Source organism: Amblyomma maculatum, chromosome 4 (genome assembly GCF_055883805.1).
Source record: "Amblyomma maculatum isolate TAMU_Amacu chromosome 4, ASM5588380v1, whole genome shotgun sequence".
Taxonomy (NCBI): Eukaryota; Metazoa; Arthropoda; class Arachnida; order Ixodida; family Ixodidae; genus Amblyomma; species Amblyomma maculatum.
Window position 1 is genome coordinate 101,014,280 of NC_139347.1, and position 18,960 is coordinate 101,033,239.

At 47.4% G+C, this 18,960-nt stretch overlaps 1 protein-coding gene across 2 annotated transcripts in view; it reads right to left on the reverse strand.

Moving 5' to 3' along the window:
- The window catches only part of LOC146191858 (CD151 antigen-like), a 134,702-nt gene extending 122,998 nt beyond the window's left edge, over positions 1–11,704 (reverse strand). The window contains exons 1-2 of one of the 2 annotated variants that reach the window (XM_084602304.1): positions 11,475–11,704; positions 11,326–11,387 (exon numbers count right to left, since the gene is read on the reverse strand). The gene's annotated coding sequence lies outside the window, so the exon portion shown is untranslated. Of the gene's footprint in view, positions 1–11,325 lie in introns of both variants that reach the window. The other variant, XM_084602303.1, reaches the window with a different exon arrangement.
- Between the last annotated feature and the right edge of the window lie 7,256 nt (positions 11,705–18,960).

Below are 18,960 nucleotides of genomic sequence, written 5' to 3' on the forward strand. Positions count from 1 at the left end.
CTACGCATCGTGAAAGCCAAGCTGTGCTACAATCCTCGGGCGTGACTTGATCCCTCCCCACGAGTGACGCCATATTTCAAACTCCGGCAGCCGCTCAGCAGCACAGATGATGCGGTGCGCGTATCGCAGACCCACCCTCCTCGCCTCTCCACCGAGATGGCGACGAGCTGGCATATATATGGCAGCGCAGTATATCAAATAGGCTGTCATGTTTACGTCGTGAGTGGCGCCCACGCCGCCTCCTGGCCGAAGGCGATAGGAGAGCAAGAGGCGAAGCATGGCATACGTGCTCAGCAGCTATCAGCACCTCCCTCAACTAGAGCGACGACAGTGGGCGCGAGCACGCTCGTGCTGACGCTCCAGCTCGCTTCTGCTCTCATCAGATCGGGTGAGAAGAACGCTTCCGGGTGAAAATGATTGAGGCCACGGGCGTGTGGGTGCTCCACAGTCTGGGTTATCACCACCGCGGTGGTACACTGTTCACTAGTCTGTTAGTTAGCTCTGACGCGGGTCTTCTGACTGCTCGTTTGTCAGTTCTGACTCTTGAGTGACATAGACGTTTGCTTTTCATTCGCAACACTGCGCTCAATACCTAGCGTTCGTTCTACGTAGGCTGTACGCGCCAAAAGCCCGCATAAAACAGGTTCTCGCCTTCTCGAACCGTACTTGACTCCGAGAAGGCAGGAGCCGAGGGGCTCGCCCACTCCAGTGCAGTCTTCTGCATGACTGCACCTGCCGTACCAGATAAACTTCGCCGTCAGTTCGACTATGAAGTGTCATCATCCCGAATCATTCCTATATCTGACGCCACCGCGGTGGCGCAGTGGTTAGGGCACTCTACTGCTGCACACAAGGATCGAATCCCGGCCACGCGGAGGCCATTTTTCGATGGAGGCGAAATTAAGGCGCCCGTGTGCGGTGCGATGTTAGTGCACGTCAAAGAACCCCAGGCGGCTAAAATTCCCGGAGCTCTCCACTACAGCTTGTCTTATAGCCTGATCGACTCGCTTTGGGACGTTAAACCTCATAAACCAAATAATTCCTTTCGAAGGAATGTGCGAGCTGCACGTTTTATTTACACGTGCTTTCTCCCGTAGCGTTGAAGAAAATGTACTGCCTTCGATCGATCATTACGACTGCTTTGCTAATTACCAATTAGATAATGTCACTTTGATTCTAACCAATCAAATGCTTCCCGAGACGTCATCAGCATGCTGGTCTCTAGTTCAAACAGCGTTTCCTGTACTCTTTCAGCCAAGTAAAGTGGATTATTCTGCAGATTTGCTCTGCGCTTATAAAACGCAGAAAAAAAAAAGTAGCCTACATTTAAGTACACGTAGGGTACGTATACAGTGCAGCATTAGTACCAAGGAAGGAATGACAACGAATGCTCATGGCCCTAAGAAAACTCTATCGGTCTAACCTGTGCGGCAACAGCTGTCTCAGAATTGCAGAGAAACACACTCCTACTCTATTTACTGCTTAGCTGAAACTACTGTCGCAACCTGGCGATCGCTAACGTTTCTGATAACGAAGCTTCGACCTCAGTGTGAGCCGGTACGCCAGCGCATCCCACCAACCGCAAATACAACCAGACTTCGCACGTATTCCACCGCCTTCAGAAGCAGCGATGAGGGGGCGGGAAGATGGACGGGAGGCAAGAATGCGCGCGTAAAACGTGGGAGTCTGCCGCCGCTGCATCCACCTGGCCGCTTCCGCGTGACGCCCGCCGTACATCTCTCGGCGCGCTAACAAGGTCTAGCTCCTTTGTGCCCGAACCCAAACCGATCCAACCGGGCCGCGACGCCACGGGTGGTGGTGGTTTACGGGGGAGGCGTGAGTCGTACACGCGGTCGCCAACGCTCACTGCGGGCGTTCCTCTGTGCACAGCGTTCGCTTCCCGGCGTTCCCAGGAGGGAGTATGGAGGAGGCGCCCCCTTTTCTGACAGCACAAACGCGACCCGCCAATGGCCCACGCGCGCTACAATGCGCGGCCGCGCTTGCTTCTCCTGTCGTGCACCTTTGTCGTCTTATTTCTCGAGCGCGAGCCTTCCGTCCAGTGCAGAGGTCGTTAGTTACGTGCACCGCTGTCCAAAGCGAATGAGACTGCGCCACCGCGCCTGAGTATGGCAATGCATCGGTCACGTATACAGCGCTGACAAAACACAAGCACAAAAGTCCATGGTCCCACGCAAAAACGTTCGCGATGTCCCGCTGTCTTTAGGAAAGGAAAACTTGGTTCAGGTCTAATCAGCGCCCGTACAAAGTGGCAGGTAACGGCGGAGAGACGCGGCACAACTTTCCAGGGCTAGTTGTCAAAGCGGGATGTGTGTAAACTGCAGTGGATATTGAGCAAGGAACTAAACAGATGGGGACGTGATATTAGGGAAATTTTCTGAATAGCGGTGGAGGAGGACAGAAGCAATTCGAGACCGACGTCCATTTGCCCATCAGTGGACGTCATCGGGCGGTTCGATTATGATGATGATGGTTGCACAGACTTCCGCGCGTCAACAATAGAGAATCAGCGAGTGGCGTTTCTTCTCTCGTTTGTGCCAGCCTCCCAGAAAGGAGTCTGCTGTGCCACTTCTCCAAGAATACGACCTTACTTTCGCCAATGAATGCACCACAACTTCCAGATCCAGCGTGTTGTACGGAACTGTGTTCCACTAGCACAGGTTCTGCGTTCTGGACCACCAGGTTGCCTCCGAAGCCCACGATTGAGCGCGCGGGCGAACTCCCGAAGCGACAGTGTTCACGCCACCGTCGCAACAGCAGCAGCAGAGCGAGCCACCGCGGCGTGTGCGTCATAAATCTTCGGCTCGGCGGGCGTCCGTCGCGCGACTGATACCGCTCTCTCGGCGGTACTTGCGAGTACGGCGGCTTCCATAGCCGCCAAGTTGCTGCTACCAGCGGTGGCTGCCGGCACACAGGCTGCAAAAGCGGAGAGATGAAAAGGAAACTAGCTGGACGGCATGCTGAGAACGCTTTTTCTTGTCCGAAGAGCCATTATGCACTCGGAATAAGGCGGCGTCAGTGAGTGAACTATACGTTAGCTGCCGGAATTCGCTAACGATTTACGACCGAGCTGGACAGAAAAAAAAAAAAAAAAAATGCTTTCAAGCTTCATCGCACATGGATAATTAGTTATCTTAAGTGGTGGGCAGCACACCCCCTAATACTTTATTTTTTGTTCACCGAAAGGTATACATTTCTTGTTTAAAATGACTTTGTTGTGTCCTTGGCGGAAATGGAAACACAAGTGCCTTTTTTATGTTGTTTTTGTGCCTGATAAAGGCCCCTTTCTTCCGCAAGAGAAGCAGCGGGTATGCAAGAAAGTCTTTCTAAGCCAGCGACAAAGGGCATTCGTCACAAAGAAGATTAAAAGAGCAATGGCAAACGGTCGGAAAATAGCATTCTCTCCCAACTTTTCTTATATTTCGTTCCGCACAGCTCAACAGTTACAGTCGGCGAAGGATATATCTCGGCGAAAAAGAAAATGACCATGGTAAATGAACTACTGATGCAGTTGCGAAATAACTTAACTCTGCTGGGAACGTTGCGGACGCAAAGGCGATTATTTTACGGTCCACTGACCGCCGAACGCCGCCGGCACGAATCGGTAGCAAAACAATAGGTAATTACTTAGGCAGGGTCGTTCCCCTGTGTACTTTCGGGCTGAGCCAGGAGCTCGCTGTTAGCGTCCACTATGCAAATCTCTGAAGGCAGGTTGCTGCACTCTCGCTTTAAGATAACAATCATCGTTTCGGGCCTGTTATTACAAAAGGGCCTCGCTTTAACCAAGCGGTATAAACGTGCCTGCGGGGCTTAAGGGTAACGTGAATAAAAGGGTCCCGGCAGGCTGATTGTAACATCACCCTCCCATATGAAAGGAAGGCCCGAGTTGGCAGCTCCTGCCAAAAGCAATGTCAGGAAGCCCTACGTTCAGTTAGTGCTCGGCCATGTCAGCTGCCAGCTACCGCCTACCGCCTGGTAATATTTCGTTCACAACGCCAACGACGGCCGCAGACACCGGATTTTCGGTGAACGGGGCCTTTAACGCTGTAGCGTTAAAACATTCAGATAATGGAATTTTACGACTAAAGTTTCATTTAGAAACTACTCTCCGGTTTGAATTTTGCGTAGCTCGCCACCGTTGGTCTGTGCCAAGGAGGTGCGACGCATTTCACCAGCCGTATCCGCATCGGGCACTCTCTGGGCTATGGATGGCATCGTTGTCGGCCGTCTTAATATTCGTAAACGAGAACTGCATCGTTTACTTGCGAGAATAACGGCAATATCTTCCGGTGGACATTGCAATGTAAGCTTTAATAGAGCAATTTTTTTTTTTTTTTTTTGCAGTGAATTTTCGGTGCCCACCTCGACACAGCTACGAAACAGCGATTGCAAAAGTACTTGCAGATCGCAGACCGATGCAAACCCCTTGCTAGTCCCACACTGCGTGGCTGCAGCAGTACTCGCCAGGTGGCGTGATTCACGAGGCGAGTGAAGGCGAGCGACCGCGGTGATTCCGTTCTGGGCGTGTCCGCGCCAACGCGCGCGCACGTCAAGGCGACCGGAGAAGCACCCTTTCCCTCACTACTTCGGAGCGCGCCGTGAAGGACACCCCCTCAAAGCGCGGGAAAAGCGATATGGCAGAACATCCTTCCAACTTTCAGGGTTAGTGCGTAATGGTGAACGTCACCCGCTGGAACAGCGGTGGCCTCTTGCATAGTTGCCCTTGCTTTACAAGTCCCAACTTTTAACCCCCCGCCCCCCCCCCCCCCCCCTTCCTTGTTCTCTTCAGTGTTCCCATATCAAAATAATTCCAGCACAAACGACGCCGGAAAGAAGCGCCATTTGAAAGAAAGGCTACGGACGCTACGCACTATTTCGGTAATGAGGAATGCAACTTGGATTAAAATATCGAGTAGCCCGAGGCAGAATACCTTTTGCATAAATGTCCTCGCAATAGCATCGTCCAAATGCTGTGCTGTCGCGGTTATAGAACGCCTGTTTTCTCTCGATTTCACATTCTTAATCACTTTATTCACGGATGCACCATGGAAGATTACTTACGTGGTTAATACGCTTCCACGTGCTAAGCGGGAACTGTGCGCTATGAATAACGCCAACCGAATGACTTCGAGGTGATCTGCGTCGCTATATATAAGTGCGTCTTGACGCACAAGGATAAAGCGCTTGGTTAGGCAAAAAGAAAGTAATAACAAAGAAAACAAGAATGAGACGTGGGTACGCACAAATTTTCGGCTTCCGAAAAAAAAAAAATTACGACGAAGAACTCCCACGGCAATTTTTTGTTTCAACTATGTCCTGCTACCTTGTGTAAGCAGTGGGTCTAAGCTTTCTTAGTTTATTTTAGGATAGTGCAAAGCCCTCCGCCCCTGTACTAAACCCCGCTGACGAATGAAATAAACTATTAATCGAAGCAGATGGTCAGTTTGTTACGGAAATATATACCTCCTTTATATGCGGAATTTCGACATACGTCGAACAGAACAGAAAATGAGCAAAGTCTGCGACGTAACTTTAATGGCTGTTATTTCCGGCCACATCGAGAACATAGCGTATGCTTCCTCAGCGTCACGCTCTAATTCAGCGATCTACTGCTCAGTGCATATTTAGTTTTCTTGTTGGCTGATTGCATCATCGATTCTCTGTTGTATGTAGATTTACCAGGTCAACGCCCTCTTATTGCCGTTTATAATGATTATGCTGCGTACACCAGCCCGGTGTTCCTCTTTGAGCCGCGGTCGTCAGCGCCTCCCCCCATCCTCGCCCAGCATCTCCCATAGACAAATGCCGCTCCCTCCGTCATTCGAATATGTGGGCTGCACCTGCAGGAAGGATTTCGCCACAAACGTCAATACGGCACTCACACACAAAATACGACCGAACAGATCCGCTCTATCTCCCCCTGTCAACTCCAGTTTCCACGAGCCAGACCAATACCTTCTCTCCCTCCGCAGATCTCGTATTTCTCTACGTAATTTCCCCTCTCTTGTCTGCATGGTCACGCGCGCGCAGCTGCTTGCTGTTGTGCGTACGGCCCTCGCGTAGCGCAACAACAACGCGTCCAAGCGCCGCCGAGGAAAAGCGTTTCCCGTAGAGCACGAAGACGTACGCCCCTCCAAGCGAGCTAGCGCGTACACGCGGAAAGCGGCGTGACGACGCCTTCTTTCTTTCAGAGGCGCGTGCCGGAATGCCAGGGATGACGTTCCCCGAATTTTTTTCTGCGTATATTTCACGCAGACGCCGTTGCGCAAAGCGCTTATCCAAGCGAGTGGCGCCGAAGTTTTCGCAACTGGAAGATGAACTCCAGGAGAGGCAGAGATAGAGAGAGGAAGGGGAGCAGTGAGGTAATGCGTCCGTTAGCTGGCTTCCGTGCTTTACCGCGAGTGCGTCCTAGCCCTTGAGCCGAAATTCAGTGGTGGCGTCTGTGTGAGCCGCTGGCGAGCCTCCAACGAAGTTATATATAATCCATCATTTTGCCTTCGCTCAGCTATAGCAGACATCTCGGAATGTTGATTGGGGAGGTGTAGGGTCACTATGCTGTGCACTGCGCGTTATTATAAGGCCGATCCGGAAACAGAAAACGGCGTCAGGCAGGTGTTTGGATATGCAGGAAGAACGCGTCAGGTCGGCACTGGCCGCGCCCGGTTTCAAATAGTAAACATTAGTCCCACTCTGTACACGCAAACAAAGAAAACAAGAACTGAGGCAAGCAATACACTGAACGATGTCACATCGCTTTAAGCGTATTTAATTCCCGTAATGCGCTTAAAACACGGGGCACTACAGGCGTCTAGATATCAAAGCGGAGGAGAACGCAAGAACAAAAGGTAATGCCGTGTTTAGCACTCTACTTCGTATCAGAATTCTGACGCAAGTTCTTTTTCCAGCGTTCAGGATGATGTCACACCAGTTCACTTCCTATTTAGTTATCGATGGGAATTTTAACCGACGACATATGTATATCTCAAATTGTGTGACGTCATTTCGAGAGGCGTCCACCAAGAAGTGAGACAGGAAGTGTTCCTTTCCTAATTGATCAAAACCAACCAACTATCATTTCGGGAAGGCACACTTTGCCAAAATCTGTGCCGGACTTGCTAAATCGCCAAGACAAACCATGTCAAACGATGCTTTCGCACGTCTTAACTCGTTTCAGCGGAGTCAAGTCAAAGTAGAATGAAAGGTTTGTTATATGCAGAGCATTAAGCACAGTTAACGCAGTGCCGTACAGATTCAATCATTTGCACGATAGATAAAGTGATCTGCGATTACGTACTTCACCCATGGCTACCGTAAAAAGAGCTTGGCAGCCTTATTGGCCTCGAAAAGTGATAAACCAATGGCAGCGGGCCACCATTTTTCTTTCAATCCTATAGCTGGCGATGTAACTACAACCAACGTTTTCTTACCATTTTTGTGAACACTGTGAGACTCTGAAGAGGACAAAGTACAGTATGCACAAAGACACGCCACGAAGTTCCACCTGTACACTTAGTTCCCAAAAGAATAAAGGAACATTTTCCGGCTGCAAAACGATCCTGACAGTGCTCCGCATCGTGTGCTTCCTCAAAGCCTGCCGCTGACAAACTAGTTGTTGCATCCATCGAAGTCAAGACGAACAAGACATCCGCGTAACTGCTCTTTTTGAGGAAGTGTCGTCTCCTTTGTTCTGAGCCACGCACACATATTTCCAGCGTTGTCGCGAGTCGTGCGCAACCGAAAGCCCGTCGGCCTCGCGGCAAGAAATGCGAGCTTCTGACCAGTGCGCGATTTGTATTTCAGACCTACGCGGCAAACAGCACACGCGTTAAAGCGCTTTCCATCTGAATCTCTCCTTTTAGTGCGAAGGCACCGGCAACAAAGTCGAGCAAGAATCTTGTCAACAATCGCTGTGCCTGACTCCTGATTGGCCCGCCAGATCGTGACGTCACAGTCCACGTGTCGTGGCTCGGGTACTTTAAACAGAGCTTTCGCACGGTATTGTATCAGCAGGTTAAACCCCACATAATTTTGTCGCAAAAGCACAGCTTCGCACGGTCAAACCCGAAAGAGAATGCCGTGGCTTGCGCATATGCAGAGCTCGGACCAAAAAAAGAAAACTATAAAAGCCATCAGAGCGGACAAGAACCTAGAAATTTTTCGTGAGAAGCGGAACGTTGTAGCTATTGCCGCAGCCGCTCGCCCTGCGCAACGTTATTAGAAGCAGTTGGTTAACGTTGGCCCTGTGCTCAGACTGCAACGAACTCCCGTTCTGTGTATTCCACGTCGCCGCCTCCATCAACTTGCTTCTGTAGGCGAAAGCTTTCGCACGTCGTACTCGGTTGAACAACCTCAAAATGCCACAATGTTTTACTACTCCGAAAGCAGTTTAATGCTGTTTTCGGTTGAAAAAGCCACGGTTAAGCGTGCAGCACCCCAGCAAACCGGATGGCACCCTCTGATCCGTACCCACTGATGAGAGAACCCTCTGATAAAAATGCACCCTAAATATGTCAGCCTGCATCCACCGTCCACCACGCAGCAGGATAATTGTAGAGCGACGGCAAAATCAAATTAAAATTCGCATTAGGAAAGTGATCAACGTTAAAGTGAGATGTACGACTAATAGAGTTAACGAAGAGCTTTGCCACCACATATCGTACGATCATCTATGAATTTTATTTTCTGCTCGAGTTACGGGATTTCATCGCAAATATCAAACATCACGCGTTTTTTTAGTTCCTTTTTGAGGGTCCCAGTAATGAAGAGACGATTAATTAAATACAGGTCTCGTCTGCAAAAGCGTCAGGGTACCACACTATGCCCTCGATCGAACTATATATATGGCCACTCGATCGATAGAAGGGCGACGAATGACATCATCCTGATCTTGTGAGCACCTATCCTGTCCACAAGAGAACGCGAAGTACCATTTAACAACGGAACATATCTGACTTGTTTTTCGTCGTAGCGAAGCATGTACGTTCCCTAGGCAGTAGACCACGTCAAAACAGAGGGAATCTTAAAATACGGTAAACGCATACAAGACACAGGTTTCCTCCTATGTCACTCGTCTGTCCTCACACATAAACCTTTCTGGTTTTCTCGATGCTGAACTAGACGCACACGAGTTTCTCTCTCTCTCTTTCTCTCTCCCCATCCCCCAACTGTTATAGTTTCTATTGCTTTAAAACTACGACCTTTTAACACGTCATTTCAATCAGTTTGTAGCCGTACAAAGTCGCAGTCACGGAAATCACTTCCTCAGGCAATACAGCACGGTAATGCGTGCACAGCACAGCTGTAGCAGGTGCGGCTCACCTGCCTCTGCCGTTATTCACAACAACACGTCGAATATAGCGCGGTCTGCTATTAACAACACCGCTTCTGAAGGTCATCCCAACGGGTGCCAAGAAAAGCGCTACCGGGTGTTCCTTTAGTTGCGTGAAATAGGGAGAGACACCACGCGCATGCCGCTACGTGTATCATGCATAGTATAAAACTCGTGGCCGTCTGTTTTGTTGTTTGCTCTTTCAGTGAGCTGATCCCTGTGCTCTGGACATTTTATACTCTTAATCAAAGCAGAAAAAGGTACTTTGGGGGCACCTGTTGTTGCATGAGGCGTAGGAGAATTGAGCACAATCGAGACTTTTTATTTTTTTTTTTTTAGCTTTTTAACTTCAGTTCTACATTTACAAAGCTTTCAGTAGACAGTCCACATACTGGAGACCACCTGTGAGATGTCTACTGAAACTTCTATTATTTAGGAGCGGCTCAAATATACTCAAGAAAAAAAAAAATGAAACATATATCTGTAGATCGAAACGACCTTCATTAACAATATCCGCTCGGCGCGCGCCAAACAAGCGAATTTAATCGCCGTGCATTTGGTAGAGGTATTACCGCGATGTCTCGCGGAGAAAATGAGCCCCCTATTGACGGCCCTCGCCAAGCAACTTGAGAAACCTGTGGCGCGCTGTGTTTACGTGCTTCCGGCACTCGAGCGTGCATGCATAAAGAAAACCGCCCACCTGTTTATACGTCCTTACTAACCTGCCGTAGTACATGTTCTCTTATTGAGCAGCTGTCGTGACTAGCCTTGGCGGAGCCACTTTTACAGGAATAGGAAACAAAAAGAAACAAAGAAAACGTTAAAGGCCAACCTAATCCTCACGCAATCTCCGTGCAGGTCGTGACGGCGAAAACCAGAAACACATTCGGCAAGGCGACCACCACATCAACGTTGGACTCGCCCTCCGCAAGCGCGCGTGTGCGCTCTAACGAAGTGTACTGACGTTTCTGTTTCGTGGGGTATCGCATCGGAATAGACATGGATATGATTTCAGTGTTGTGAAAACCATCCTCCACCATACATATGCCACAGGTGTCATTGATGCATCTCGCTCATCTACAGTTAATGACGGGTCATACTTGGCAGCGCGTGCTGTCACTCTAATGATTTACAGCCGCAGGGGGAATGAGTAAACAAGAAAAATGAAGAAATAAATATACGTGAGATTACGACGTAAGCCAGCGGGAAGGCTAAACAAACATGGGGTCATTAAAACAAAAATATATATTAGCGGTGAGGGAGGTTTTTTCCGCCAATTGTTCCATATAAATAAGAGCCCCGCCAGCTGAGTACGCAGTCGTCGACCGCGCTAGATGGGAACAATAACACGAGGAAAGGTCATGCGAGAAAAGATTCGTGGCGTTTCCGAGTAGAAGTTTAATTCGCAACAGCGGAGCCGTTTTATTTTTCTTCCTCTCTAGGAAAGCGCGCAACGACAATTTTTAAGCTGTTCGCGAAAGCCTTTGCGCGCATGGTTTTGTTTTCAGAGTGTGGAGCAATTAAATGGATCCCATGAACAGTGGTTTCCATGAGCAGTTTCCCTGTTTCATACTTCCACTAATATGTACACCATTTCGATCTTCGTATCACGTCTCCTCGGTACATTTCACATTAAAATTTTCGCATTTCCTTGACATAAATTAAGTTCACATGCTGGTTACCCCAATACCCAAATGAAATAAAAAGCATTGCCTATATAAGGTTGAAATGACAGCGCTTATTAGTTCACGCATGTTATGCAATTAGGTCCAATCAGTAAGTCAGCATCAGAATTCACACGACGTCCACTCAATGTCCGCAGGACACCTGCAAGATGTCCACGTGATACACACCGTCCATACACGATCCACATGTATTAATGCCTTGGCGTGCTACGATGCGGAAATGACGAACGCACACCGCAACCTCAGCAAGATAAATTCAGAGTTACATAAATGCAGGCGTCAACAACAGCTCACCGTTTCTTTGATTCTCGGGCCAATCAGTGGTCGCTAGCTGCGTCGGCGCGCGAGCACTCCGCCAGCCGGCAAGGTGCGCGCTTCAGTGACAAACGCACGCCAGCTGTTCACGCGACGCGGGAAAGCCGCCGTAGCTCATGACGAGTAAGCAGCATAAGCAGAATTCCGCTGGTTGCAAGCTCGTCTTCTCAGCTCGGCTTTGCGGGCCGACCCACCGACGACGATTGTACACGAGCAGGGCGCGAAACGCGGCACCAAGTGGACACGCCTCCTCCTGCTGCTCGTCTTGGGACGCGACCACGCACGCCACGGAGCGCTTCTTCGTACGCGAGAAGAGCACCCGCCACCGCCGCACACGCCACAACAACGTCACAGAGCGACCGCGCGTGTTCGCGACGCGCAGGTTCCAGCTGCGCGGCTGTACGCGGCTGGCGCGGCAGGCGCCACCACCGCTCTTTCCATCAAACTTTACCCTCCCCGCGTCCCCGTATTCCCAGCTCTTTGACTCTTCCTCTCCTCTGATACTTGCAGACGTTTACATTGCCTCTGAGATCGGTATTTCATAACCAACTACAGTTCTCGGAGTCCGTTACAAATATGTGCAGTACGTAAACTTACCGATAGGCGGCGCGCAGATTCAGGAAGGAAAAAAAGGCGCCTTATTGGAATGAATGAATGAATGAATGAATGAATGAATGAATGAATGAATGAATGAATGAATGAAATATTCATGAAGTATTAATGTATCGGTATGATACTTACTGTAGGAAAAGGAGCAATTTTTATTAAACTGGCAGAATTGATAATGAAAAATAATAACTACGCAAATAGAATGAATTAATCATGGTGCAAACCTCGTACTTGCACTAATAATGGCAAACAGAAGCTTCGGTATTAAATTCCCAACATGCTAAACCAGAACATTAAAAATTCATCACAGTGCCCTCATGTGGCACACGGTAATACCCAGCCTCACTTTGTTCTCATTAATGTTTGTGTTTCGCTCATTTGTTTTGTAAAAATGTACTGTGGTGGTGTTGTATGCATCTTCAAGATTTCTTTTAAGGCGCATGCCTACACATGTCCTGGCAACTCTGCTAAACAATACTGCACTTCTAATTTCCTCCTCGTATAATATGCACTGGTAAAGTGAGTACTTCTTTGTTATGTTTGCCTTTTTTTATTTTTTTTTTTTCATTGGAAACTAGCGGTGTGCCGAAGTGTGCATGCTACCTTTGCATAGTACAGGAGGCACAGTCCCCGACTATCTGCCTTTTTGACTGTGCCCTCCAACACAATCATGTTGAATAAAGATTTATTTGAATGAATGAATGAATGAATGAATGAATGAATGAATGAATGAATGAATGAATGAATGAATGAATGAATGAAAGCTGATTCAAGAGAAACGCCTTTCACACTACGCTGGCCGCTCCGCCGGCTCAAGCTGAAATTATATATAGAGTACAGACAGCTATGTGCGCATTTATTTGTGATCGCAATAGAAACCATCCGTTATGCTTCTGTTTTTGGCAGCTGCACAAGTATAAAAACTGCACGTACGTCAAGCAACGAAATGTGAGGACGACAAACTAGAGCTCACTAAAAACGTTTGCTATTCAAATGAAAACAGCCATCATTTTCAAGACGAAACTTTCAGCATTAGACGGCATTTAGCGCAGATTTATAATTACTAAGCAGCCGACAATAGCATTTCAATCATTATGTACCCCGCGTTCAGCTGGCAGTGCGCTTCTAATGTGCGATGTCCCCACTGCGACAACATGCAAAAGGTCTGGCTCGAGAGCTGCAAGCGCATAATTAATGGCGACTGGCAGTTGAGCAGATGAACGAGGTCAGCGTGCCTTCACTGATATCTGTACCTAACGACGAACACCGAAACTCATTCCGCGGCAAAATTCGAACATTTCTGCAGTCCCAGCTTCAGCTTTTTATGTAGCGTTCCAGTACGTGGACTTCGTACTTCCAAACATTACGAGCGCGACTTAACAGCTAAACGGGGCGTAAAAAGCAAAAACCAGCGCAGGAAAATAACAAGTTCAGGGACAAGCATGCACTGAACGAAATCCCCAGCGGCCCATGCACGGCCCGCGTAAGGTGCCTATTGGAATGAATGAATGAAAAACTTAATTTAGACAAAGGGAATTCTGCCGGCGTGGGTGGGGCCCTCAGTCCAGGGCCTCAGTGGCCTTTGCCGTCTAGCGCGCTCTGTCGATCAGTTTGAGCTGGCCATCAGGCGTCGAGCAGGACAGCGCAGCCTCCCGCTGTTCCGGTGTTGGCGTGGTGTTTATTGGCGCTACCTGTGTTTTTTGAAAAACTGTGCCTCAGAAGGGTTATTTTGAATGCGGTATCACAATACAAATACGGAGGCTAGCTGCAACATATTTTGTATTGTGATTTCCACCAGCCATAAACTTGCACTTGATTCCAATATGCTGGCGTGTTCTGCTTTGAGTACTTCAGCAAGGGACGAATGATGAACAAACTCTGTTGATGCAGCTATAGTCTAAAGGTATATCCGGCCACATACAAAAAAAAAAAAGCATTATTTTTTATACTTTCTCTACCTTCGCCTGGCAGAGAAAAATATCTAGCTTTAATTCTCAGATGTTCTAGAATGAAGCATACTTAATTCAATAGCATTGCACGCTGCCTAACGCTTGATGTGTACTTGTTCTGGCAGTTGTTTAACTAGTTCGGACTTCACGCTTCCAGACAAAGAGGAAATATTGAAAAAGCTTGAAGCATAGCAACCTCCCAATTGGCGACTGAAAATACGTGGCAATGAACTTTTTTGTTACAAAAAACAACAACACCAAAACATGATGTAATGAATGCGCGCTCAGCACCGAAATATTGAGCATAACATTATTGTTGCCTGGTCATGCTGCTCTTCAAAGAAATTATTTTTTGTCCGTAGTTTTTGTGCCAACGCTGTATAAGCGAGTGTATATAGCTCTCATGAGCTGCCTTCGAATATTTTTGCAAAGTCGGCTTAACATCACGCGTTTAAAAGGCTTGTTCCAATTCAGTAATCTGGGAAGATTCTCCATGCTTCTATGGGATTATTATCAAAACATATTGCGACCAGCCGGAAGGTATTTCTATCTAGAAAATACGATCGCTCTAACAGTTTAGAAAAAAATGTACGCTCTACCAGCAGCCGGAAGGCCACCCACGGAACAGCGGCAACGTAATTTTCTTTTGGACTTCTCTAAATAAAGTTTTCACAACCACCAACTCTAGCAGTGTTAGACAGGCGGCTATTTGAGAAGCAGCGGCGCCAGCCTTCGCCGTGGCAGCGTACGCGTTCTTCGTTCCCACGCCTCAGCCTCGTGCAGTGAACGTCGGTGGAATGCGAGCTTGCGGTGCCACATGAAACCATGCGGACAGCACTGCCGCGCTCGCACGACTGGCGCGCTTTCGCTCTTCCCTCTTCTCTCTAGCAGCGCAGGTGCGCGCCTCGCGGGTTGCCTGCCGTGCCCACGCAGCTCAGCTCGCACTCGAAGAATAAAACAGTAGATCCAGGAGTCCAGGACATGCCTCGTCCTGTCCTCGTCCATATGCATGCCCTGTATGGGATCCCCAGTTTATTTACTTATCTGACATGCTCGAACGCGTCCAAAATAATGCTGCCAGATTTGCGCCTAACAATTACAACTTTTCATCTAGTGTCACGTCTATTTAACATCATTTTGGTTGGGAATTTTTAGCTCACCGCAGAAAACATTTGAGATTGCAGATCATGTATCGCATTTATTTTGGAAAGCTCAGCATTGATAAAGACCGGTACCTGCTTCAACCTCACTTTTTATCTAGACGACTTGATCATCACTGGGAGATCCGAGAAATAAAATGCCGGACAGATGTACATAAAACCTCGTTCTTTCCACTGACGATCAATAAGTGGAACCGACTGACAGCTGGCATCACTGAGTGCTGCACGGAAAATTTATTTCGGGCTTTTTAATCAGATGTGTGACGTGGCGCCCAGTTCCCTTGCGTTTGTTTTCTACATCACTTTGTTTTTGAGTGTTTTCATCACTTTGTTCGTCGCGCAGTTGCCCCCTTTAGATGCATGTTTCTCATTCTGCATTATCACTTGTGTCGTGTTATTTTCTTCATTTTTTATCTATTTTTAGTGTACTACTGGCGTTTCTAGCAATGTTATTTGTCATCCCCCCCCCCCCCCCCCCCCCCCTGAAATAATGCCTTCGGGCGCTGCAGGACTCTGTAATAAATAAAAAAACTAAAAAAAAAAACTCAATGTGAGTACCATTGGCTTTTTATTTTAAGATGTATGGTCGTAACGGAGTATGTTTTGGGGTTAATTTATTTGCCTGCGATGTTGCTATACTTCCCTGCAAGAGTAAAGACTTAGGATCACTAGGATGGACCTTTGCGAGCCGATTTCCTATTGGGCTGCTTCGGTTGACGCTGCATGCAAGGCTGTGCTGGACGACCGGTAATATATTCATTTTGTATACAGTGCGGCGTATTAACTGGAAATTAATCATCTTCTCAGTCATTGGCACCTGATATGATTAATAGAATGTGCTTAACTGCTGTTCATGTACGCCGGGAGTCAGAAAAACTTTTGCTTCAACTCTATTGCACCAAACTGAAGATATGCACTCTTCATGAATTCTAATTTCAGCACACTGACTTGGACACACAAACTTTTGTAGCAGTGGCAAATTTTACGGTTCATGAACAGTTTGCCCAAGTTTTACTAAAAAAAGCATAATTCTGCATAATATTTCTCTTATTTTTGTTTTTACTTGCAGATATTTGTGCGAAAGGGAAGATGGTGAAATGCAAGCTGCTCAAGCATGCATCGGCAAGGGCTGCTGAAAACTGCTGTCTTTATAACTGAGAACAAAAGGCGTATGCTAGAGATGCTGCCTTGGCAGACACCTGAAGCTGCCATTAAGGCGGCGCCTTCCTACAACCTGGGATCTGCCGACACTTTGTAAATGAACCCAACCGCAGGTGAAGTCCTGGAAGTCTGAAAGAAGTCTGCCTAGAGGTTTTTTCCCCGTGTACCACATGCGCACTTAATAAATATTCATGAAACGAACCATCTCGCTTTTTTGTGTGCGTGTATATATATATATATATATATATATATATATATATATATATATATATATATATATATATATATATATATATATATATATATATATATATATATATATATAGCTGAGTTGCTTCAAAACCTCAACCACGACGCTGTTAACACACTGCATACATTATGTCAAAAGATTTGGACAACCCTGCAGTGGCCACAGGATTGGAGGAGGTCAGTTTACATCCCCATTCCAAAGAAAGGCAGTGCCAAAGATTGTTCCAACTACCGCACGATCGCGCTTATTTCGCATGCTAGCAAGGTGATGTTAAAAATCCTGCAAGGTAGGCTGCAGCAGTATGTGGATCGGGAGCTTCCGGACGTGCAAGCTGGGTTTCGCAAGGGCAGAGGAACTAGAGACCAAATTGCCAACCTTCGCTGGATCATGGAAAAAGCAAGAGAGTTCCAGAAACCCATTTACTTCTGCTTTATTGATTATGCGAAAGCGTTTGACTGCGTAGATCACAGCAGATTATGGCAAGCTCTCCAAGAGATGGGAGTTCCAATTCACCTCATCTGTCTCCTCAGGAACCTTTATGAAGGGCAAGAGGCCACAGTCAGAACTGGGGATGGTCTTACTGATTGGTTTCCGACTGAGAAAGGGGTGAGGCAAGGCTGCATACTGTCGCCCTGCCTATTTAACCTATATGCAGAGTGCATCATGAGGAAGGCCGGTCTGGACGAGTCTTCAGCTGGAGTGATGATTGCTGGAAAACGTATCAACAACCTTAGATATGCGGATGATACCACTTTAATGGCAGAAAGTGAAGTGGAACTCAAGAGACTTCTGATGCGCGTACAAGAAGAGAGTGAGAAGTTTGGGCTTAAACTGAACATTAAAAAGACGAAGATCATGGCGTCTTGCCCTATCAAGTCCTGGAGCATCAATGGACAAGAAGTGGAAGCTGTGACAGATTTTCTGTTCTTGGGCGCCAAGATTACCTCGGAAGGAGACTGCAGCCATGAAATTAGGAGACGCCTGCTTCTGGGAAAGAGAGCAATGGTTAGCCTTGACCGCCTAGTAAAGAGCAGAGACATTAGTCTGCCAACCAAGATCCGTATAACCCGTGCTATGGTCTTTCCAGTTGTGATGTATGGATGCGAGAGTTGGACTGTGAAAAAGGCTGACCGCCGAAGAATTGACGCGTTTGAATTGTGGTGCTGGCGAAGACTCTTAAGAGTTCCTTGGACTGCCAGAAGATCAAATCAGTCGATATTGTCGACCATAAACCCTGACTGCTCATTGGAGGGTCAAATTCTGAAGTTAAAGCTCAGCTACTTTGGCCATCTGATGAGAAGAGAGGAGTCGCTGGAGAAAGATTTGATGTTGGGAAAGGTTGAGGGTCGCCGGAGAAGGGGTAGGCAGCGAACGCGATGGTTAGATGGCATTCTCGAGGCATTGCAGATGAAGCTATGTGATGTTAAGAAGATAGTGAGAGACCGGAAAACGTGGCGTGACATGGTCCATAGGGTCACGAAGAGTCGGACACGACTGAACGCCTGAACTGAACTGATATATATATATATATATATATATATATATATATATATATAAATCAAGGGGAAATGAGGGTGCTCGTTATAATACATGAAGGAAAGAAGCCAACAGTCGGCGAGGCCAAGGAAAGCGTTGGGGATGGTATCTTTATGTCATTTTTTTTTTTTAATGTTTACTGTGGTTCTCGAAGTAAACATTAAAAAAAAAAAATGACATAAAGATACCATCCCCAACGCTTTCCTTGGCCTCGCCGACTGTTGGCTTCTTTCCTTCATGTATTATAACGAGCACCCTCATTTCCCCTTGATTTATCTGCTTGTAGCTTACGGGGGTCTCGGTTCTGGCAGTCTTGAAGCCATAGGTAGCGTAAGAGGGTTCTAGCACAGCTTTCGCCCTCGCTCTTGATCACGTTCTACGTGACGCTGGCGGTAACAAAGGACGTCCCACGTCCGCCGCTATGGCTGAGGGTGGCGCTGGTGAACACTCTCAAGGTTCGTATACAGACAACATAAATACCCAAGAAAGTAGCAGGGGGGACAGCGGCCGATGTAGCTCAGTTGGTAGAGCACCGGACGCGTTATTCGGAGGTCGTGGGTTCGGATCCCATCATCGGCACGTTGTTTTTTCTTCTACTTTGTGTCTAATTATCTTTCCCCTAAACAGATTACATTACTAATTTCTGTGGTTATCGAAGTAAACATTAAAAAAAAAAAATGACATAAAGATACCATCCCCAACGCTTTCCTTGGCCTCGCCGACTGTTGGCTTCTTTCCTTCATATATATATATATATATATATATATATATATATATATATATATATATATATTATTAGCTGCATGTAAAATACTTGCACAAAGGCAAACTCAACCCCCCTGTGGAAGCTAGGGCATGATGGCCCTAGCTTCCTCTGTGCCGTAACACACATCAAATAAAAAGATAGCCACACACAAAAACAAAATCACAATAAGGGGATTGCCTGGAT